A 6,807-nucleotide genomic window follows, 5' to 3' on the forward strand; every position below is an offset into this window, starting at 1 on the left:
TGCACTAATGGCTTCTGCCTTAAATCAGTGTGCTCAAATTTTAAATGATCAAGACAATGTCCTTCATAGTATGTTCGAGTATATGCCTGCTGTAAATATTGCATTTTATAAGAGTGTTTTAAAGTAATTTATTTTATTGTCAAAATAATAGTGTTATATGTCATGTTGTTAAATGGGCTTCTTACTGAAATGTTATGTTTTTAATAGATTAATCAGAAGTTCTGGTTAACTAATTATTCTTTAAAATATCTTTTTATTGTGCAATGTATTTAAGATGTTATGCTTTTAGAATTTATAACTAAAGTTTTATTTCGTTGTGAAGATCTTGGTTCATACTTTAGATAATATATTACATATCTTCTCTGAATTGAATTTTAGACAAAATAGCGTGTTTATGTAATTTGTTCACTAGCGTAAAATAAGATTTTTTTTCCTAATAAAACAAATATTACACTACTTTAATTGCCAAAATATACATTCATCTTGCCACAATATATATAAAAAATACGTTTGTATTATGTTTTTTTAACAGAAAATAGAGATCAAAAGAGAAAACAAAATAATATTGTATTTTTTAAAAAAAGTGTGTATTACATTATTCTCCAAGTCAAAGTATAGTAATTCAGACACCTGCACTTTAAATATTAAAGGGCAATAAATTCCTTATTGCACTTTAAATATTAAAGGGCAAAAAACTGCCTTAAAAAACACAAACATATAAACCTTAATCTTAGAGCACGAGTTTTCGATTAAAGTGACGTAATACAAACTCGAGGACGCGCTGAACCCTAACATTTCACAAAATGGTGTGAGCAGCACAAGTGACAACAGCTTAGGAATTGTCCGTCAATTACGTAACGCAAACTTTCACAATAAACAAAACAAAAAAGATCAGAAGTTTTCCCGCGCAAAGTCTTAATTTGAATATATAATCAAAATAGCTAATTAAGTTTAATAAAAATCGCCGCGTAAAAGGGCCTGATATCTCCGACTTCTATTTTTTAAATATATTTTGCGTTGCGTAATTTATGGACGATCTTTTATACGTATAAACAAAAATGTAGCTTGCGTCATTAATGAGAAATTTGAAATAAAGTAAAAAAGAGATTGACAATAGGAAATTTTTTAGCAGAACGAAAAATTAAAGTTTAGAATAAAAAAGTTTGAAATAAATGTCAAAATTAAGAACAGAGCTAAAAAAAGCATTTTGAAACGAAAGAAAAAAAGAGAAAAAATAATCTGACGATTTTTTTTTCGCTCAAAGTTGATTGTCGTATTCTTCGTCGATTATTAAAACGTCTGTTTAATTGTCATAGGACATCCCTCTTTTCCTTTGGATAAAAATTTTCCTCCAGAAAAAAATAAAGAAATTAATGTTTTATTTGAAACAGTAAACAAAGAGCTTGCAAAACTAAATGAAAGGTTTATAGCAAATAAATCATCTATAAATATATAATATATATATATATATATATATATATATATATATATATATATATATATATATATATATATATATATATATATATATATATATATATATATGTATATATATACAGTATTGGACAAAACATTTGCAACCAACATCGAACAATGCTAAAAAGTGATCCTAATTTTACATGTCTTAAAAACGAAACGAACTATACTACCACAGCAAACAGTTCAGGAGTCTGGAGTCATAGCATGCCATGACATGAGCAATCAGCTGACAGGTGACAGCACACAGGCAGAATTTTGTTGACAAGTGCCATTTTGCAGCGGACAAGTGCAACTTTTTTGGTTTATTTCATTTTCTTAAGTCTGGTCCGTGTCAACGTCACGGAAGTTTTTTAATAATTAAAGGAAGTATCCAGAAGTTTCCAGAAGCATGCAGAAGCTTCCAGAAGTTTCCAGAAGAAGCATCTGGAAGCATCCAGTAGTATCCAGAAACATTCAGAAGCATCCAGACGCATCGAGAAGCTTCCAGAAGCATCGAAAAGAAGCATCTAGAATCTTCTAGAACAGGTTCACACTAGTTCATTTTATTATATAAGAGACATGTACATTGACATGTAATTCAGTATATGGAAGTCAATCAGTCAGTATTATCAAGACAGTTTATCGAAGTGAGTTTTATCAAAGTGTTTTACCGAAGAACATCAATACAAAAAGTGAAATACAACAAGTGTTTCATTACATCAATACAGTCCACATCCAACCAAGACGTTGTGTTCCACCGAGCATTATTGTATCATCACAAGGTAAATGTAATACGGTAAGCCTTAAGAAGCGTGATTATTTATTTTTATTATTTTTATGACTTCAAGTGCAAAAATAGCTCTCGACAGTCTTGGATTGGAACTAAAAAATAAAATTATTCGCGATTACGTAAGTGGAATGTCACAAAAAAGTATTTGGGATAAATATCGCGTGAAAAAATAGACCGTATCAAGATTATGTTCCAAATATCGTTCTACGGGGAAGTTGGTAGCAGATAACAAAGGTGGAAGACCGCGTTCCACCACTTCTAGAGAGGATTCTATGATCGTCAGATCTGTCAAGAAGGATCCCTGGATATCATCAGTCGAGATACAAAAGCAATTAGAGCTGCCTGTATCTGACCGAACAATCAGACGACGTGCTGTCGAAGCCGGATTGTTTTCTCGACGCCCTGCAAAGAAACCGCTGATTTCACTAAAAAACCAGAAGAAAAGATTCCTGTTTGCTACATCTCATATTGACTGGAATGTGCAGAAATGGCGAACTGTCCTGTTCAGTGATGAATCGAAGTTCAACATCATTGGGAGCGATGACATTTGCTGTGTACGTTGACCGGCCGGAAAAGGCCTTGATTTACGTTACTGCCATAAGACCGTAAAGCATGGTGGAGGCAATGTAATGGTCTGGGGGTGTTTTTCTGCTAACAGTCTAGGTCCAATACGTCGAAACGATTTGAATAATTGACCGTTTCATGTATAAAAATATCCTGAAAGATGTTATGTTACCACATGCTGAATGGAATATGCCAATAAAATGGGTTTTTCAGCAAGGCTGATCCGAAACACACTGCAAAAGTAGTCAAGCAGTGGTTTCAAAACAACCACTTATCGGTGATGGATTGGCCGCCTCAATCTCCGGATCTCAACCCTATCGAGAACCTGTGGGAGATCGTCAACCGCAGAATTAATCGTGAAGGTGTTCGTAATTAGGATCAACTGTTTGAACAAATCCAAAAGGCCTGGGCAGCGATTCCACAAAGTTTCATTGATCACCTAATCGAATCTATGCCTCAAAGATGCAAAGTTGTGATCGATAACAAAAGATTCGCCACGAAATATTGATAGCGAAATACAGCTTGGTCAACATTTTGTCAAGTTGCACATGTTTTGTCCAGAAGAAAATCAACTTTTTTTAATACTTTTGATTAATTTATTAACTTTCGTGTACAAATAATGAACTTTGTGATGAATAAAACTTGAAGAACTTTGTCTCTAAACAGTTACATAGTTATTTCTCTAAATTGAAAAAATGCAGCACTTTTATATAAAGAAACTAAATTAGCACTATTTGGTTGCACCGATACTGTATATATATATATATATATATATATATATATATATATATATATATATATATATATATATATATATATATATATATATATATATATATATATATATATATATATATATATATATATATATATATATATATATATATATATATATATATATATATATATATATGTATATATATATGTATATATATATATATATATATATATATATATATATTCTCTAACCTCGTGTTTATGAAAAAGAACTCATTCCTTTAAAATTTCTTGATCTCTTTGTTAATAATTCTTGTGTCAGTCTATGCCAAGTGGAACAAATTTTCTGAGGTCCCTATGGACCATCTCAGATTTTATTGAACCTTTTTGATTTTGTACATATATATGAGAAAAGCATGTTTTGAAAATTTTAGATCAATATCTAATATGATTCTGAAGGAAACGCTATTTAAGTAGTGGGCTATTTTCCATGAAATTTCACTCTACTAGAAAAAAGGTTTTTTTCATCATTTTTAACAGCTAATAACTTTTGAACATGCTGGTTTTATACTTCAATTATTTAAAGATAGTAAGTATGCTATGGATACTTTTAAAAAAACAAAAAGTTTAACTTTTGGCATCTTAACTTTTTCCATAATGGCGGCTAAAGTTGATAATTTTGTGTTAAGATTAAAGTTTTTTGTGGTTTTAAAGAGCTTTATCTTTAAAACTAGTTCAAAACTTAATACAAATTAAGTTTTCTGTTGATCTACATGTGGTGGATAAATATATATATAAAAAAATTATTTGGTTAAAGAGCTGCATTTCAAAATGAGTCGGATCGAGATTTTCTTAAAATTGATCCGCGATGCAAAGCATCTGTTACCTAAGATGACACTTTTTTTTCATAAAATTTTTTATACGCATCAATCAAAGAGTGTTAATTAATAAAAGCCAAAAAAATTAATGGGCACTTATTTATAATCCCAAAAGAAAGTCTCTAAAGGTCGGGTAAATTTACCATAAAATTATTACTTTTTAAAAGTTAAGTTATTGTTTCATTTAATTTTATAATACTAGTATGTCAATATAAAAAGTACTAATAAAACTAAATAATTGTTGTACTTTAGAACTAATTAATAATGAGTAGTATGCCTGAATTTTCTCCTTGCTGTGTTGGTTAAGCATTAAATGAACAGTGCTATCTTATCAAGTCTAAAAATAGTAAATGTTACCAAGAACTGTCTACACTAAACCAGGAGCTTCTTTCTTTGAGAAACAAAGTGAATTGCAAGTTTTGGATGCTCACGTCTCAAACTTGTTTCAAAAATAGATAGAGTTGCATTTGGATAGCGTAAAACTGATAACGTAGGAGCTAAATGGCTGTTGCCAATGTGCCAGGTTTAGAAATAGCTGAAATCGAATCACTTTCAAAAAAAGTTTAAAAAACAAAAACAAAGATTTAGATAATATTATGATTCAAATTAAGTCAAAGTTTGACAAATCTTTGTCAAAATCCAAAACAATCACACTTCTTACACTCATTCCAGACAGTATTTCAATAGCGAAAACTCAGAAGTATTTTTTGATTTCAAAAAGAACTGTAGTACAAGCCAGAAAATTAAGGAAAAAAAAGTGGAATACTATCAAAACTTTCTCCAAAATCGGGTAGAAAACTTAGCGAAGATTTAATTACAGAGGTTGTTCAGTTATATCAATGCGATGAAATTCAAGGGTTTGTTCAGGAAAGTAGAATTTGTTTCAGTTAAAGTAAGTAGTATAAAGCAACACGTCCAAAAACAACTCCTACTTGTCAATATGAAAGAACTTCATATTGAGTTTAAAAAGAAACATAATTATCTTAAAGTTGGATTTTCAAAATTTTGTGAACTTTTTTTTGAAGATTTTATGAGCCACAGGAAGACCCAAGTGGTGCATTCCTGTGAGTGGTGCCTCTTGTCTGCATGTAGCTTGTGTTTGCCAGTAACATCAAAATGTAAAGCTCCTCGTACAAAAAATTCCTGGAATTGCTGATTACAAAAGCTTATTAAAATTAATGGTTTGTAGCATTGAAAATAGAGATTTTATGCTGCATAGCTGCGATAAATGCCCTGTAAGATAATTTACGAGAGCATCATTTTATATCAAAAAGTCAAGCCGCCTTCTTCCAACATTTGAAAACTAATTTAAAAGAAAAACAACCTTTAGTTTTTCTTGACTTTGCAAAAAACTATAGTTTTCTAATAGAAGATGCAGTGCGAGGTTTTCACTGGAATAAAGGCCAGGCAACTTTGCACCCCTTTGTTGTTTATTTTACAAAAGATGAAAAACTGGATAGTCAAAGCTATTGTTCTATATCAGATCATCTGAAACATGGAACAGATGCTATTCATTGCTTTATCAATAATGTTATTGATAAACTTAAACAATTACAAACACTTGAACACATTATCTATTTTAGTGATGGAGCTTCGTCACAATATAAAATTTACAAAAATATTATCAACTTATACTACCATAAACACAATTTTGACATTACTGCAGAGTGACACTTTTTTGCAACATCGCATGGTAAGAATCCTTGTGATGGAGTTGGTGAAACGGTAAAATGTCTTGTTGCACGAGCCAGTCTCCAGCCATTTAACAATCCTATTGACACATCAAGCAAAATGTACAGCTGGTGTGATCAACTCGTCAATGGAATATTATTTATTTTTGTTAACAAAGTTTCGATAGAAACACATATTACAAACTTCAATTTGGAAGAGAGAGACCATTCTTTTCCTACAATACCTGGGACACGAAAGCACCACAGTTTTATACCAATGTCACTTACCTCAATAAAAATAAGAAGAGTTTCATTTGATAATATTTGTACTAATGTGGATTTTTCTACTTGCAGAATTTTTATTAATAAAATTTCAAGTTACACACCTGGAGAATATGTGGTGTGCATTTATGATGCTCAATGGTATCTAGGAAATATTTTTAGTATTTCAGAAGAGCATCAAGATCTTCATATTAAATTTATTAAAAAGTCTTTTTTATGTAACAAATTCACGTGGCCATGCATAGATGGCCACGTGAATTTGTTACATAAAAAAGACTTTTTAATAAATGCAATCTCTTAAGATCCAGCCGAACAGAGGAAGATTTTTTAATATTGACTTAAAAGAAATCAATGAGATTATTTTGTTATTTAAAAAAAATTTAATTTTTTGAAAATTTTATTAATTTTGTTTGTTGTCTTAAAAACTTCTTATTGTCTAAATAGCTAA

The sequence above is a fragment of the Hydra vulgaris genome, chromosome 01 (genome assembly GCF_038396675.1).
Source record: "Hydra vulgaris chromosome 01, alternate assembly HydraT2T_AEP".
NCBI lineage: Eukaryota > Metazoa > Cnidaria > Hydrozoa > Anthoathecata > Hydridae > Hydra > Hydra vulgaris.